We start from the raw sequence: 18461 nt of genomic DNA, 5'->3' as shown, positions 1-18461 counted from the left end.
CTGAAATTGAAATTGGAAAATACTTCATCCTCTGTAACAATATGAAGTAGTAGGAAAAGACATGGTTTTGCAAATCCTCACCTATTCAGGAGAGCATGAGTCACAAGTATATCAGCATAACGTATCCCTAAAAAAAGGGACTGTAAGAGAGCAAAGGAAACTGAGAAATTAAACTAGGATCAGGAGAGTCCCTCCTCCAGCCAAAACCCCTTCCTGCAAGAGAACCTTGAATTTCTTCATCCAAACCAGTTTAAAACTACTCAGATCACCTACCTGTTCCCCAGTGACCTTTTGTGTAATTTAACAGGATGCAACATGAAGAGTTTATTTTTCCCTAAGAATCAGCATAAATTTCCTTCTCCTTGCTTTCATCCTATTACTTATCCTTAGACTACTTCAGATCATCCTGAACGTTTCCATGGTTACTACCAGCAACCTACCTCCTGATAACAACACCCTCAGTGAAGCTTCCCATTGATATTCACTTCTTCTCAGCAACTTCAGTGCCATCGCGGTGGACTACGTGTGTGCTTGAGCTACCGCAGTAATAAGCCAGATACCAATAAGACACCAATAAATGTTGCAAGACACCAATAAATGTTGCAAGAACTGGAAATATATATATAAAATAAAACCAACAAAAATAACCCCAAAACCCTCCACAACAACAGGAAAAACAAAAACAAACAAACAAACAAACCAAAAGAAAAAAACCAAACCACCAAAACCTTGAGAAAGAACATTATATTTGACCCTGGGAGAAATAAAAAAAAAATTAAAAAAAAAAGACCAGAGATGTATCCTTCCAAGTTTTTATGGAGACAATAAACCAAGAACTGGGTAATATGTTCTGATCATCTGTTTTAGGCACACTCAAAGTACTTGTCTGGTAAAATGATTACTTTATGTAACAGTCTGTTCTTTTTATTTTGATTAATGGCTATGCTAGTTTCTAAGCAGCAACAGTTCCTACAGCTACATTGGAGAAAGCACATTTTTTGGAACTGCTGTTACCTGCTGGTGAGAAAATGACTGTCCTGCCAATGCATTTTACAGAATGTAATTAAATCTTGTCCTAAAATAGAAAGTGCCTAGTGCAGCTTTTAAATAGGTAAGAATTTCCAAGCTCCTTGTTCTTGTTTTTCTAATTCAACTGCATTACATACCATGTGAATCTACAGACAAAATAAATTGCTTTTTTTTGAAATTAATTTACTATATAAACACATATTCTCTCTAACTATCTTTGGAAGCAATTATACTTCCTCACAACTCCTTTTGGTAGCTCAGGCAGTTTTTACAGCTTGAATTTTTTTTCAGTCTCAGTGCAGTAAAAGTACACTGTGCAAACATCTTTTAGTGTTTGATCTTTTTAATTTATAGAGCTTGGTCACAGAACCAGGATACATGAAAATATAGCTTCATTTCACAGACATATAATCCAAAACGGTAGTATTCAGAAAGCAAAACTGAATAGACTTTAACTGTTGCAGATGCTTGAATACTGTTGTGCTTGTTTGTCTCTTAAGAAAACACAGAAAACTGGCAGAGCTAATTTTGATGAGTTGCTTTTAAATGTGATGGACAAACACAAGACAAAACCCACTGCTTCCACTTCTTCAGCAGACTCATGTAGCTTGGCAAGTAAGAGGCAGAACAACATCTGCAACCAAGTACAAGCTGCTGATCCAACCTGTGCTTCAAAGAAATTGGATTAGGACAGAGGAACTGTAGGCAAAATGCTGGAGTTTCCACATTTTTTTAAAGAAACATCTTCAAATCTTTGGAAAACAGTAAGGGCTAGGAAGAAAGAACAGCTAATTTCCAAGTCATTGTTCTATGAATGCAAAAACTGGGAACCAAGTCTTTAAGGAATTGTTTGAAATCTATAGCAGGAAAGAAGGTGTGTTTGTTTTCCAGCTGCCAAAAGTTAAAGCTACATGTGCAAAAATCTCTTAAAAACCTGCATGGAATGAAAAAGTCTGAAGTGGCAGCCAGATTTTGAGAGAGCATCTGCCAGAGATTCGTGTTCAATTGTATGAAGTGGACATATGGATTTAGTTACATTATGTGAAAAGAGTTTGGCACACAGAAGTTGTACTTCTGTAAAAAGCCAAGGAATATAATGGAGGAGACAGAGAAAAAAGTCTTTCAAACTAAGGTAGAAAGTGAAAGGAAAGAAGATGAGAGAGTTGTGGGATCTTGTGTCCTGTAATAAAGTGAAAATACATTTCTCAGAGCATTTATGAATAGATCTAGAGCTTAGTGCCACCTAAACCAGAACAATCTGTGTACGGGAAAGGTTAACAGTCAGTCTGCTATTATAAACTTATTTGGTTTTGTTTCTAAATCCTTTTATTGTGGGTTTTAGTTGTTGGATTTGTTGTTTCTTGGTTTTGCTTTTTTTTTTTCTTTTTTTTTTTTTTTAGAAGAAACTTCATTCTGCATCAGGCCAGAGACAACTCTATTAGCACAAAGGACATTCCAGAAATTAGTAAAGTCCTCTACAGCAAACTCCAGAGGCTTTTCCAGTGAACGTAGAGTGGAGAGGACACAGCCTTCCCATCAGGCAGCCAGCCAACCATGTAGATGACATCTCCTTATACTCATGCTTTCTGAAGTTTTCTGGTTCTGGAGGGATGTGAGAGGTCTCCTTCATTACTTCTGTGCAGATGTCTAATACGAGAGTGATTAGTTGCTGTATTAGTTGATTATTGTTCAGAATCGTGCAGGCCAGAAAACATCTTTCCTTGGAAATTTAAACTTGCTTAGGAGTTTCTACACTCATTCTAATTCCTTGCAAGAGACCCTGAATTGCCTGTTTTCAGTCTGCAAAATCTTCAGATGCTACAAGACGAGGTGATTTATGTAATCAATGACTTCCTATCATGTGCTTGGTCTGATGAGAATGATAAAATCTTTGCTGACACTTTTCTTATTTCAATGAACGCTCATCCAAGTTCTCCGTACAATTAAATGTCACTGTATTTCCTTATCAATGGAGTTGAAAAACATAAAAAAAAGTAATGTTATCTCGTTACATGTTTATTGTGCAGCCTCTAGCTACTTCAATCATAACCAAAATCCCTGTCTCAAAGCCTGGACATTTCTACATAGTTGTTTTTGTAATAGCTGCTAAATTCCTCCTGTGATCCTCCAGTCACATCACCTGTGCCTGTGTTCTCAAATATTTTCTGCTTGCCTCTTTTCCTGGAATCATTGTCACAGAACAAGTTAAAAATGGTAAAAATACCAGGATCCTAAAAGCAGCACTGTAAGACAAATCTGAGAAAAAACAGAGGTTTTATGGTCTCAGTCTGATTACTTCAGCTCAATGGAGGATCAAAAACATTCTTGTGTTTAATATGAAGTCTCAACCTTTGTCTGTATGTTATTTCTTCATGCAGATGTGGGCTCAGGACTTCTATAAAAAGACTGAAACATGGAGAAAGACAATCAAGCAAACAGCACTGGCAGTGCCCAGCGTAAGCCTGAAGAGCTGTGACGCACCACAGGAAAACTACAGAGCAAGTTTGGGTGATGACTTTGACCAACTCTATCTTTGACCTTTACTCAGTCTTTGTAATTATTGTGATTTTCTTTCATTTTATTGTGGTTTTTCAAAATACATCTGCACTTTACAAATGCTCTGTTTGCTTCGGTAGAAAGAATCCAAACAAACAAGCAAAAAACCAAGCCAAAAGCACAACCCCAAAGCTTGAAACTACATATTAGAATTTAAAGTAGGAATAGCCAAATTGTGCATGCTCAGACATTTCTTATTCCCAGCTGTGTGTTTAGAAGGGAGAAAGCAAACAAATCTTCTGTGGTTCTTCATCCAAACCTGCCAACCTGACCAATGCCTGTCAGGGTCTCCACATACCCTCAGGTCATCATGCACCAGCCTCCACTGTTGGACGGGTCTGCAAATAAGCCCATGTCCCTGGGAAGCTGATGAGGGTGCTGTACAAACTGGATCTAGACACTCCACCTGCATTCTCCCAGGAAAGGGTCTAGTTCATGCTGATGTGAAAGACAAACTGCTACTAAACAGGAGTTCTAAGGCCATGAAATTTCAACCTGCAAACAAGCATCATGATATTTCTGTATTATCTATAAAAAAAGAGATGAGATTTATAGTGCTTTTTTCAGAAGTAACACACAGATGGGGACTGAAAAGCCATTTCTTGTCCCTGTAGTGGAACACTACTTTGTGATCTGAAACTGGCGTCTGCCAAAGAGATTATCATTCACATGTACAAATGAATTATACCACAAGATTGAAAAATTAATTAAACCATTGTTTATTCAATTACATGCTGTGTCTCTGCTCTATCTAGATAAACAAGCTGAATAAACTTCTGAAAGCTCTCAGCCTGAAGAGCCTGAATCCTATTATCAGCTGTTAAATTAAACATTTAGAAGGCTACATTCTGTGAAAGGATATTTCCAAGGACCTATGGTACTTCTGAAACAGCACATTTAAAACATTTTGGCAAACTTACCTTGAAATTTTTAAGAGCTTAAATATACCTGCAAATGAATTAACTTCCATTTAATGTTATTCCAGCAATTTTTATGTGGTAAAATATTTTTTTACATAAATGGAAGAGAGTAATCCAATAAATAAGAGATAGTGTGTCTGACAATGTAAGAATTTCTTATCTGAATTCACAGGCAATACCAAACAGTGTGAAATTCCTGTCTACCTCACTCAGAGCCCTGTGATTAGGTGTAGTTTCAGAGCAGACCACAGAAACTTCACACTTCTGGGCTGCCACCACAGGCACCTTAATTGTGCAGAGACTACTTCTGTGTCGGTACTTCCATGACACTGACAGGGGCATAATGAATTTTACTTGTAAGGAAATATTACAACACATCAATGGTGCAAATAAAGGGAGACTCAGGCCCAGGACCAACAGCATTTATGATCAGAAAAAGTTACAATGACAGAGCAGATGTATTTGAGCACAGAAACCACCTGGCAAGTGTCACTTTACAGTCCAGCATGTGCAGAAATGCTTTCAAAAGTGATGAAGTTTACAGCACCACTGTAATCATATACTTTTACTACATGAGAAACTGGCAGCAACAGCAGCAGCAGGACAAAACCTCTTCCATTGGCCAACTACATCCTTTTGGAGGGAGGAAAAAGAGCTCATGTGTTCAGAGACAGAAACCAGAATATGATATGCATGTGTCATAGGGACATCCAGTGGTTTAGCAGCTTCAACCATCAGCACAGAAGTGCTTCATATTTATTTTTGGCTCTTGGACAGAGATTTTATTAAAAAGATTAGCCAAAGAGAAATAGTGAGAAGAAATGTATCCCACATAAATTTCCATCTTCCTGTAAGTGACACAGAACATAAAGTCTATGGATCAGTTCTCACCTTAAAACATCAAAATGAGGAAACAAATATTGTCCCTGTTGAGTAACAAGACAAAGGTGGAAGAACTTCAAAAATAGACCACTACTCTTTCTATGTAAGCAAAGAGAGTCAGTATGGAAAGTTTTACACTCATCCCATTGCATCCTTGTGTATTTTCTTTATCTGTAAACAAAACTCTCAGATTTGTTTTCCATACTGCTCAAAAAAAGAACAGGAATTCTCCCCAATTGGATAAAGTCCTCAGAATCAGGAACCTGAATCTTGTCTGTCTCTTCCCAGTTTGCAGCCTCAGGACTGTAATGACTGAAATTTCTATAGCTCGTGTTAAGACAGACGTAGACATACATGCAAGAGAGCCAAAGAGCCCCTAGAGCAAGATCTGTTTTGGAAGGGGGTAAATTCAGTAAGAGCAACTTTGCAGGCCACTGGCCTCAAAGCAGGGACCCAGTGTATCCCAGCTCTCCGCTCTACTACACAATCACCCTGGCAACATCAGCACTCGAGAGAGATGCACTAAAATTGCTTAAGAGAGTGGATTTTTTTTTTTTTTCAGTGTTTTATGTAGTTTAGAATCTTAACTACAAATTCATTGCAGCTCTGCAAGCTGAGATGAAAGGTGCAAAAAGCTTTAGTCCAAATGTAGAAGTCTCGAAGGAAATGTCTCTCAGCAGCAAAGTACTTGCTGGCAGAGGTGGTTCACCAAGGCTGCAGGGCTGCACTCCCAGGGGCAGGGCAGGCAGCTGGGACAGAGTTGTCTGCGCAGCGTGCATGGGCAGCCTTGTGCCCCACAGCCCTGCAGCCTTTTGGGCCAGCCTTACCCTGAATGGTTTGAAGGTTGTCACTCTCATCTTCTTTCCATGCTGCATTATTTTTTGAAGCAATTCAGTCCTGCTGCTTTCTACACTATGCTGTGGAGCAATGCTGATCCAGTGATGTCTTCTTTTCCAAATGGATGACATTTGGGATTCTTTCTGTGTCTTTAATAACCTTTACCACTACCAGAAAAGCACAAAGGAGGCTTTATGGTACAAGATTTAACTCATTTTTTTATATTTATTCCTACAGAATGACCTTTTCTTTAGCTTGAAGCTTTACTTTGCTTATTCCAACTATTCTCAAAGTATTGCACTAGAGCTGAAAATAAAAATGGATGGTGATAATATAAATTAAGACCTGGCAACCCTGTTTTTAACAAGGCAAAAAGAGTTCATTTATTAGTTTTCTCTCTTGCAAAAAAAACCAAAACCAAAACAAAGAAAAAACCCCACACAAACAAAAAACTCTGTTCTGTTTTTCCAAATCTGCCTGCTCTAAAAGACAGGTCAGAAGGAAGAGAGCTGGCGATGGATATAGCTATTTACCTACTCTCTTCAGTCTACTACTCTGGGCATTCATTTAAATGTCAGGCTTGGCCCTATCTCTGCAATAGATACAAAACTGCTTTTGTTGAATTTATCAGATCTCACATTGTCTATTTATAAATGTGGCGGTTTTTTTTCATAACTACTGTTTAAAGAAACAGCAGAACTTTCCAAATGTGCATGTTCAGTGTTTTTGAAGTAAAAAAATACCGTGTCTCTTCATTAATAGTTTTGCCTGAATGTATTAGTGGTCAGTCCAGTCCTCCTCTTTATAACTCCACTATATTCTTGGAAAATTTATAGGATCAACTCTTTTTACATTTTGCCTTGTGATTGAACTTTCATATTATCTGTTATTTTCTTGGGTTTGCTTTTTTATTTTTGCAAAGGATTCAGAAATAAACCCTTGCCCCTACATGAAAATTATTGAAAAGGCAACCAAAGTTGACCCCAATTAAATTTACTTCTGTTTGTGCGGTACAAAAAACTGAGAATTAATTTTTCTCTATTTGATGGCAACGGCAACACATCCAGAAATTATACCTATCTAATAGCCAAACCTGCAAAAATAATGATTAAACATCAAAATACTTACCAAAACAATGTATTTAAGCAACTTGCCTATTGTTTACAAAGCAACATGAGAAAAGTGACAAAATAATTCATTATTGTCTTATCTTTATTTCTTTAAACTTTTCTTGAGCTATACCTTTGCCATGTGGAATGGGCTGTTGTGAGGTGTGTACTTCACATAAGCTCTTAAAAATGGAAGCTAGTTATGAGCAGGTATTTTGAAGATGAATGCTAATGCCAATCAGGGTTTCAGCATCAGTCCCTTTTTAGCACCTGATTACCCTGCAAGCACCTTTCTGTACCACAGCACTTACTGTCTTTCCTGCAGCGACAGTGATTCAAAATGGCCTTGGTGATTCAGATACTTCTTTTGAGAGACTCTCTCCAGGTCTGATTGCAGCACAGGGACATAAAGCTACAAAATAATCCCCTTACTTAATCTAAGCTGCCGAGACTGACACAAGCCAAAGAGGAGGTTGTCTTAGAAAGTTATATATGCACCGGCTGCCTATGAACTATGGCTACATTACTCTGCCTTTTCTGTTCAGTTCAGCTGTACTAGTCTGATGCAAAACAGGGCAGAAGGAGGCAATGATCTGTCAGAGCATTTAAGCACTTCCTCAGTTTGCAATCCTTACCCTGTTTCATTGGAGTTAATGTTACTCTTCTCTGTATTTGGACTTATGGGTATGCAGTTTGTCAGCCCTTACCTTGAGTTTAAAGACTTTTGACAGCTCCTCCAATGTTCATGTAGACTGACAAAGAATTTTAACACGCAGTCATAAAATGCAGGATGTTCTAGATGGTATTTCGGAATACAAAGATAGAACAAAGAATATACATGGACCTTGACTTGGACAGAATGGCTGCATTCTCTCTTAAGGAAACACACAAGATCAGAGTCTGACATTTTTTCTCCTCCCAGTATCCATCCTAACTAATTTTTACATTGCTTTTGTTTCGCAGTCTAATAAATCACAGTAATGCCTCTGTAATGCTGTGAGACAAGTGCTGGTGTGTTAGTTATGAAGATGAGGGTGTGTAGGCTAGCACTCATTAGTGTTAACTAATGAATCCTCTAACAAAGTCACACACAATGGAGAGGAGTATAAGTTACTGAAGCCTTGAGGCTTATTGCACTGATACAGTGGCCTTTCAGGGAAGGGGTTTTTGTTTGCTTTTGTTCTGATTGAGTGAAAATATTGGCTGCCTTCCTTGCCTTGTAAGGGGCAACAGTACCTGACTACACTTCTAAACTGAGCTATGGTTTATGGGAGACCCTACTTTTATGTGGAACAAAAGCCAGATTTGCCTGGGAGTGATCTGAAATGCAGTTTCACTATGCTGTAGCAGTAATAAAACAACATGATCCTGCAGAGATATACAGGTGCACTTTTCTGAATATATGAGTGACTTCATAGCACCATTGAAAGTCCCTAAAAGCCAAATGAAATAGGTCTTTGTACTTGGAAAAACAATCGGCCCCTTGAAGACCTGAGGGAAAGCACAGATGAGCTTTGGTTTCTGCAGAGGCTGGGAAACACAATAGGTTACAGGGAGTGAAAGTACTGTGGAAAGCTGCCATAAGCCACTCTTGTCTTGTGAAGACTGTTTCCCCTTCATTTCAATACTTTCCCCATAGCTATAAGAGACCTCTTCTCATTGTTTGTATAGGTAACACTTTTTTCTTGAGATACAGCAATCCTTTCTACCTTCCCACTTGAGAAATGACCTCTACAAGGGGAAAATTGTGACTATATATTTCTTCTGTTCTTCATCGTACGTTGTATTCCTTTCAGAAATCAGTGAGCTGGGGAAGAAGAGAGGAAGCAGCATCATTTCTCAAAAGCTGCTGAGTAAATTCAGGGTAAGAATCTCCAAGGGCCTCCAGGGACAGGAAAGGCAAAGCTGGAAGCTGCACACTGTGTTGCAGCTTAAGAAGGTTGTGCAGACACAAAAGCTAATCCTAAAAGCAACAGAGAGCTTGCAAAGACTGGCATAGTATATGCCACTAGTTTACAGGTCCATTTTACTTCCATTTCCTCTTACTTTGTTGTTTTGAGTTTCCCTTATTTAAAGAGTTTGAGATTTTAGTCTAAGAAGATCTCCTTCAAAGCTCTACTTGAATTTTTCTCCCAGGGCTATAAAGACATGGCCAAACATGCAAGGTTACAAAGCATTTCCAGGGAACACTGTCCTGGCAATGAAAGAAGAGGAAAGCTGAGCATGCCTCATAACATTAATAATTTCAAAAGGAGGAAAAGTGAGAGGCCTCATGGAGTAGGACACAAGAGAGCTGGATACAATTTCCAACTCTAACATAGCAATTTACTTAATCCATTTTACATTCTATGCCTCTGTCTACATACTGTGGGTGTGTGCTCTGCTTCCTTGGACTTTATTGTTACTAACACAAATAACATTGTGAATTTACTGATTTTTATTCCTCAGAAGCACTGAGAAAATTAGATTAAGTGTTTGAAACCTTTTCAGAAATCCAATCTCTCTTCCCCTCAAGATTCAGTTCAAAGCCATGGAGCTAGCAGAAGTCATCTCGAAGGTGTGGTGAATTCTCTTTGCTTACCTTGTCCTCAACACAACTGGGGCAAAGAGCAGGTTGCCTGCCAAGCGCACAAGGACTGGTAAGGAGAGGATACATCTTTGTCTTTCGCTTATTAAGTCATAGCTATACGTGTAAACCAACATATTTTTCCTACCAAAATAGTCTTGCTCTTTTTTCAGGAATAGGATAGCAATACCTGTTTTGACTCTGGGGGAGTAAGAACATTGGTGAACTCTAAGGGAAAAAATTCAAGCATTACAGAGCACACATTATGCAAAAAATGAACTACATTTGGAAAGTTGGCTGACCTAACATTAGCCTATGTATATATACAATGATTAGGATAAAACTTTACCAGTATACATGGAGTAATATACCAAGTAAATCACATACCAGCATAAATAAATGAGATTCCAACATTAATAAAGTACATAGAGAAACATACCTCCAGCATTAACAAGCAAATGCTATGTTCAATCTGGATTTCATTGAGGATTCATTTGAGAATTTAAGCTGGAAAACCAATCCTGACATCTCATCTTGATTGAATACAATTTTCTCCATGCTCCTCTTTATGTGACCAGGAAGTTGTATGTTCTCATTAAAAATCCTTCCTAACTGAGACAGCTTGGAGTAGAAAAGCAGAAGAATTTTATATAAAATTGATTATTGGAGAGCAGTTCTCATGAAAGCAGATTCTTCACTGTCCTACACTTTAAACCATTTATAAATCACCAAAGTAAATAATGACACAACTGGGTTGACATTCTGCTCTAAGGAACTATTACTACAAATGTTCGTCACTGAGCAATGAGCCCATAGTGTAAAAAGTACAGAAAAACTGTACCCTCTGTCCCCCTTATCCCTGGTAGGGCAAAATGCACCATTTTTATTAAAAGTATCAGTATATATTTCTTACAAAATAATGAAATGAAAATAAAATGTTTAAATCTCCTCTTTCTTTTAAGGAACAAATGCAATGAATATAACAGCTGGCTGTCAAAGAGAAAAGCAATAAAATCTCCATGGAAACAAAATAATGTATAAAGTACTTCATTTTAGCCATCATCCTCTTGTTTTGTAAACCAACGGAACTGGAACATAATGTGGAAGTTGCAAAAGGGCCAAGGAAAAACTGAATACCAACTGTCCAGTAGTTACAGTTCGGGGAAAAAAAAAAGGTTCCTGGGAGGACACACCTCCCTGGGTTAGCAAAGAGCTCCACTTACCGGCAGATGCAGCCCCTGAGTTATTGCTTCCCACTTCATTATTGAACCAAAAGTAAGTAGTGATGAATTCATTACCCTGTCGATCATCCCAGAATAAAAGAATTATATTGCCTAAAAGTATCTGGCGACAGCTCACATACTTTCCAGTCTGCATCCTGATTTGAAATGAAACTTCTCCCATGAACAAGTACACAGGTAAAATGTAAAGTGGCACTTTGGAAAGTGCTGAAACAGAATGAAGAATGAAACAAAGCCCACTGGAGTCTTTCCCCTGCCATCAATAGTTCTTGGTTCAGCTCCAGTACAAAAGTATGGATGAGATTTTGACACTACCAGTACTTCTTGTGAACCTCAGCTTATTATAGTCTTGTATAGTGACATTCTATGGTCAGAAAATTAATCCAGATTATGCACAATCTTCTTATGTTCTGGTATATCGTAGTGCACAATAAACATAAATTACAGATTTTTTTTTTCCTAGGCACCATAATGCTGCGAAGAAGATGTTGCTCTTTTTAAATTGTTTTGTAAATTGCCTTTATGAGTATTCTCCCACATCTTTATATTGCATCATAAAATTATTTTTTTCACCCTTCCAGCAAGGTTGAATATGGCCAGTAATTTTACCCAACACTTCTTCCAAAGTACCTCATCAGTGTTCACTCATGTGGATGAAATCACATTTGATGATGTGCAATAGGGTATTTTGCATGTAATGAATGATCAAAAACTATTTTATTCTATGCCAGAAGGATAAAAGTATACCTTTCTCCACATTTTTGTCATTAAAAACTTAAAATTTATTTTCAAATACCTGGGAGGATCCTGTGGAATAACACAGTGATAAACAACTGTAACACTTTGCTAAGAAGGAGATTATTAAAATCACACAAAGTGCATACATAGCTGTCAACAAAGTCAATTCAATGAATTTTATCAAGATCACTATTGAAACATTCGGATTTTTTCAATTAGCTGTCTAAATCAATTTGGCGCTTTTTTGTGGTTTTTTGTTTGTTTATTTTGATAAGCGTTTTCAATCAATTAATGAAGGACAAATTGTGACACATTGCTAGTACTTTGTACACTGTATTCACAGTCTGCTGTGTCACAAGGACTGCTGATAAACCGGTGTTCTCTCTATCCTTTAAGTCCATGAATACACCCCAATAAACAGATCATCCTGAAAGAGCCAGTAGTGTTCTCGGGTCCAGGAAGCATTTAATGTGGAAAATTTGTCACAGTAAGTGTTTAACAGGCATGAACTTATCATAACTTAGGTGTTCTCTTAAATTTGGCATTTGATTGTTTTCCTCCCAAAGGCAATGTGAAGAGTTCAGAATGCTTGGCTTTCCCTTGCTGTGTTGAGAACTGTTCTTTGCAATCCAACTACTCACACTGTGGCTCCTTCTGTGCAGTTTTCCACCATCACAATAGCCTGTCTTGTCTTTTACAGGTATCTAAGTTTTGTCTCTTCACAGCCATTAAGGAGTAACGTCACTATACTTGAGATCAGAATCGGACGCACAGAGGCATTTACTTAAAACGCATGCAGATGGGAAAGAAATAGTATCTCTTGTCTGGCCTGCTTAATTAGCTCCTTGGCAATACTACTACAAATGGAAGCCTGTCTTTCTGGTGCCTTGATTAGTGTCTGACATAAAACATTCACTTTCTAAAAAAATCTTCAAGGAACATGCATACAGGAATTAATTTAACACTCTGACTTAATCCATACAGGAACTCCTGCTGTATTACTCATTCTAAGCATGAACTGGTTTAAGGGAGAGAAAGTACAATAATTATGCAGCTTTCACCATCCAACAGAAGCATGCTGGCAAGATAATAAGCAACAACACAAGATAGATAAGCTTCCTTTATTTGTAGACAAAGAACTAGGAGACAAGTTCAATTCTTTTTCCCTATCAAATATTACACAAATGGCCTCTAGAGGGATCCAGGTTACTGCTTTTCTGCTGAAACCTCTAAAGTTTGTTTTTTTTTTTTTTTTTGCTATTATTTTTTAACAAGTGGATTATTCATCTAGAAATAATGATGCAAACATTTTACATTAATGGGTGGTAGAACTACAGAGTTCATGAGCAGGAGGAAGCTTTTTGAAAATCCAGGAATTACAAAATCCGGGAAGACAAGGTTCACAGTCAGTAAAAGTCCAGTTTCAAACAAATCAGCTCTCAACTTATGTCAAATTGAATAAAACAGTGCCTAGACATTTTGCTGCCTATCTGAATCTCAGCTGAACTGGTGAATCTGCACAATTAGATTAGGAATGTGGCAAGAATTAGTCTCATGTTTCTGGGGAATGAGTCAGTATTTCACATTTCAGCTCCTAGAATACCAATGAAAAAGTATATTGCTTCTAAATTATTGTCTCTGGCTTGGGCTTTATTTGCCTGAATTATTCCACCTAGTTTGAGCTTTTACAGCTGTTTTTACTAAAGCAGGCATATACCTAGGAGTTCCAAGTTAAACAAAGAGCAAGATTTTCATTCTATGGTGTCTATATTCTGTATATTCTATATTCTGGTTTGACCAAACAATGAATATGACAAATAGCTTCAGGCCAGCTTAAAAATCCAATCTAGTAAGGTTTTCACTGAATAACACTTCACATGGAATCAAATGTAAGTAAAGTAGATGGAATGACTGTGGGGATGCAGAAATGCCCATGTGCACAGGTGTGATAGGATGTCCTATACATTCTCCCACTCTGTAGTTACATCTTCCAGTTCATACTGTGCAAGAAGAGCATTTTCAGAGACCCTTGGTGCACATAAAAATGTTATATGAAGATCTCAGCTAATGTTGTATTCTTCTATTTGTCAGAAGTGTGATTTGGCTTGTGCAAACCAAAACAGAGAGTGAAAGGAATAACATAAAGGTTACGCCAAGGCCTCCTTGGTTCACACCCTATGATGGGAAAAGGAGGTCATAATTGGAGACTTAATGAAACTCGTCTCTGTAAGCAAACTCCTTTGCAGATTGCAAAATAAAAATAAAAACACAATAAAAAGCCCAGTCGAAATCCAATTTGGTCCATTGAATTTAAATTTTTTTTGAATTGTATTCCTTCTTTTGGAGTACTAATAGATGTCCTGATAGCACATCAAGACAAAACCACAGTTCTGTGGCACAGGCATTTGGTAGGGTATGGGAGGTATTCGTACATAACCGAACACAGCACCAGATCCACAAATATATTTACTGTTTCTGACATATCTTGTTCCAGCTTCTAAAGTGCAAATAAAACATCTTCTCCCTGATAACAATTTTGTGAAGATAATTTGTTAATACCTGAAGAGACTTAGCTAAGTGACTAGATCACAAACTCAGGTAGAACCACTCAACAATTAAACCAGACTTTAGGTAAGAAAGAAAGATTTGATCCTTCGCTAACAAAACTAATGAGAGCTTTTGTCTCCAACTAGAATGGAATATCATGCAGTTAAAATCTCCTGCTGCTGATTTTTGGTTTTAAATTTCAGTTTGCAATAAAAAGGGAAAACATTTAATTAAAAATGCCAGTATAAGCCAGGCAAAGTTGCCTTATCCTTTGTTGTGTGCTTTGTATAGTATTAGAAAAGCTTCAGAATTAAACATCTAAGATTCTTCCTGAGAATAACAAAACAATCAACCATAAATTGGAGTCTAAACAAATATTTCTCATTCTACCAAGTGTGCTGCTAGCTGAATTTCTTGATTATACCTTCTATCATTTAATAATCTAGACTGCAGAATACCTCCTGAATCAACTAGTTTCAAAACTGTTATTATAACAGTCCAATGAATAATAATACAAAATGTTTTTCCACTTATGGATTAAGTAAAAGAAGCCCTTCCTAAAACAAAAATGTTTCCTTTGTTGTCCAGTTTGTTACTCCCACAAAAAAATCTTCTCTCCTTTAGTTTGTTAATATTATCCATAATAGCAGACATAAGTTGCTTTTCTTGAGTTGGAATTCACAGAAATAGTGAAAAGTTTGGGATTTTGTGGGGTGTGTGTGTTGTTTTTTTTTTTTCCTCCTGGAACTTGACTCCACATATCTACTATTTAGCTAATGCTTTGTTTATAATTATACAGTCCTCTTGAAGGGTTTTGATAAGCAAATTCTACCTATTCCCATTCCAGTGGATTTTTTCTCATGACTTCAGTAGAATAAGAATGGTCCTACATGTTTTTTGTTTTTTTTTTTTTTTTTTACTGTTGAAAATACTTAGTAAGGTGATCCAGTGAGACTCTTCTCACACATCAGGGCTACTTGTTCAAAAACAAACAAAAAAAGGAGAGAAGGGAAGGAATTCTCAAACATTAAAAGGAGTATTGAAAATAACAGCATACTGTCCACAAAACACCACCAAGTATTTTGCACATGCTTTACCACTTTTGCAGTGGTTTACCTTACACTGGGACTTGGAAACTTCAGTCATGGTGTGTCTCTGCTGTGTTCAGTTCAGAGGTCCTGAAGATTACTCTAGTCAGCTATATTTTATTAGCTTCCGTGGACTGTATCTCAGGTCCCATGTATGGTCAAAGATGCTGGATTTCTGTCATTACAGACTACCACAAATCAATCTGGCTGGAGGAAAAAGAGCATGTAAGATCACTCCTGTTTAGGAAAAAAGCTCCAAATTTTAAAGGTAAAGACCATTACTACTGTGTATTCTCCAACCTGCAAAACATAATCATGAAAAGAAATGTAAAAGAAAGTTAATGAGCTGCTACTGAAATAAAATTCAAGTAACCGTGACAGTAAACCATTAATAGAAGAACCAGATCAAGGAATTAGTGATGGAACAGCAAAACCATCCCTTTCTTAACTCACAGCAGACCTTACACCATTTTTAGTATGGTGCCTTCTTTTTAATCTGGTGCAAAGCCCTCATAAATCTACAGTACTTCTTTCCATACCTACACATATTTCAAATTTGCCAAACAAGGAATTGGATTAAAATTTGAAGAGCAGGGATTAACTTCTGACACAAGACAAATGTGCAACATGAAGTGATGTAAAACTTCATTCTCTGTGCAATAAGTTGTTTTGCTCAAGGATAAACTAGCATTTCTCAGGTTGAAATAATACCTCCTGTATATGTATGTGATTTACCACCGTAATGTTTTCTTCTCTTTCATGATCCTGAGTGATTTCTGGCACAACTCCTTGGCTATTAATGTATTGAGAATTTAATTGCACTACAGTTTCCATTTCACTTGCTGACATTTCATTTTATTAGGCTTGTGAATCACAGGAAAACAAGAAACAGCATCTAGTAGACAAATGTCCCATTTTTGTTAGATAGGAATAGAAAGATTTTTCTCCTATGGAATTTTACTGGGGTCCAGGCAAGTCCCAGGAAAACATCCTTATTAACTTAAGAGCTGTGATCAGAATGGCAGCCTCAGCACTTCCCAGTGAATTTCAGCCAAGAGCAGCTGTGATTCTGGAAGAAATGCATGGAAAGTGAATTTGGAGAATTTACCTGACTCTGTTATGCAGGTCAGATGTGAAAGACAATGTGACTGTTTATTTTTCCACTGCATAGAAGAAAAAATGCCTTTGCCTCCCCTAAAGCATAGAGTACCTTTGAGAAGGTACAACAAATTTCCCTCAGCTGCCTGGCTACCTATTTCCATACAACTTGTATTAATGACTTGCACAAATACCTGTGAGACTTCAGTTTAACTTAGTCAATCTGTTCATAAGTAGGGGAATATGGACAAACAGTCACACATTGAGAGACAGACTGAGGGACAAGGAGCAAGACAGGAATCTCAGTAGCATCAACATTGCGCAACAAGGGCTTGTCTGAGAACAAAAACCAGCTAAACTTCTTTGCTTAAATTTCAAGAGCCTGATTCAGATAAGTTATTTTCTACAACTATTAAATGATTGCAAAAGTACTTTTACCGGCTTGCCAGCAAGACATTTCTGTTTCCTGTGATCAAGATGGACTGTAAAAGAATAACAGACTTGCATCAAGTAACAGAAATCACGAAGCAGTTTGTTTCTAATGATTAAGTCTTAAAAAGTGCATGGGAGCATATTAAGCCTTTAAGGATGTCAAAATGCTTTGTTTTCAAATAGAAAAAAGATGGTTAGAAAAACTATGTGTAAAGTAGGATTACGGATACTAAATTCAAGATAATGAGATTTCATTCTTTTCTCCACTAGGAAAACTGGCTAATTCAATGGTGTTTTCTAAGAAGCAGTCACTCCATGTCTTACTGTCATGCATTGTGATGATGACGATGACGATGACGATGATGATGATGATAATAATAATAATAATAATAATAATAATAATAATAATAATAATAATAAATTGGCATTGTTTGCATGGGTATGTTTTCAGCTCCTGAACAGATGAATACATCAACAGAGATTACTGCTGAGGTCATTTCACTGATATCAATCAATTTTTATCAAATGACAAAGCATCATAACAAAACGAAGCACCAATGTAACTGATGGGATTTGTTTTTGATGGGTACATGGATATTTAATAACAAAAGTCATCATACTGCAGCAAGTGTAAATGTAGCACAGAAAAAAAGACTTAAGTTCTTTCTCTTTATTAGTGGACAACAAGATTCTGAATACCATGGTTTCTACATCTTTTATTAAACATTAACTACATCTGCATGTATTTTGTCTAACTCAGTGCTTTTAATTTAAAGAAGACATCTGAATTCCTCATTTAGGTGATAGGACTTACCCTTGGGAGCTGTTTGCATTTTTATTGTCTTCTAAAATTATAGTGAATAAAATGTATCCAACCTGAATTTGAACCACTGTCCTGAAACCAAACTTAACCACTTGAACAAACTGTGAATGGGACTTAAAAATTATCTAGTTCCTTCTGCCCTAATAGTACTGTTCACTTGGGTGCACACAAAAATAAACAGAACATTCTTAATTAGCTCATCTGAAAGAAGTGCCTCCTAAGGGTATCTTCCCAAGCTCTGTTTATAATTGCGAAGTTGTCATCCTAAGGGGAAAAACGTAACTGTTTTCATACTTCTGCTGTGTAGTGTTAAGCTAATGAGTTTGCGCTTGGATTCATTAATTAACATGTTATATATTATTTGTATAAGCAGCTTACCCAAGACTCTGTTCGTCAGAATCTAATATGTGAAGATTTAATGCCGTTAATTGTCTAAAAAAGACTATGGTGAATATTTGGCTGAGTAACATATGTCCATATCTTGATGAATTTTGAATGCTGCTGCAATTCCCACTGAAAACAGACTATTTTAAGCAATCACATTGACTACCTCTACTTCTATATTTAACATGAGCATGAAACAAATAATTCTAAA

General features: G+C 37.0%; 1 long non-coding RNA gene across 16 annotated transcripts in view; it reads right to left on the bottom strand.

The window, feature by feature from the left end:
• LOC139828639 (uncharacterized) overlaps positions 1-18461 on the bottom strand; it is a 90055-nt gene that overhangs the window by 24397 nt on the left and 47197 nt on the right. For 11 of the 16 annotated variants that reach the window (XR_011740510.1, XR_011740516.1, XR_011740508.1 and 8 more), the window contains 2 exons: positions 17050-17093; positions 10339-15720 (listed from right to left, as the gene is read on the bottom strand). This is a non-coding gene — a long non-coding RNA (uncharacterized lncRNA). The remainder of the gene's footprint in view (positions 1-10338; positions 15721-17049; positions 17094-18461) is intronic. The other 5 variants (XR_011740514.1, XR_011740522.1, XR_011740523.1 and 2 more) reach the window with 3 other exon arrangements.

This window comes from Patagioenas fasciata, chromosome 9 (assembly GCF_037038585.1).
Source record: "Patagioenas fasciata isolate bPatFas1 chromosome 9, bPatFas1.hap1, whole genome shotgun sequence".
Classification (NCBI taxonomy): domain Eukaryota; kingdom Metazoa; phylum Chordata; class Aves; order Columbiformes; family Columbidae; genus Patagioenas; species Patagioenas fasciata.
Note: the sequence above shows the minus strand (reverse complement) of the source record. Positions and strands in the feature narration are given on the sequence as shown.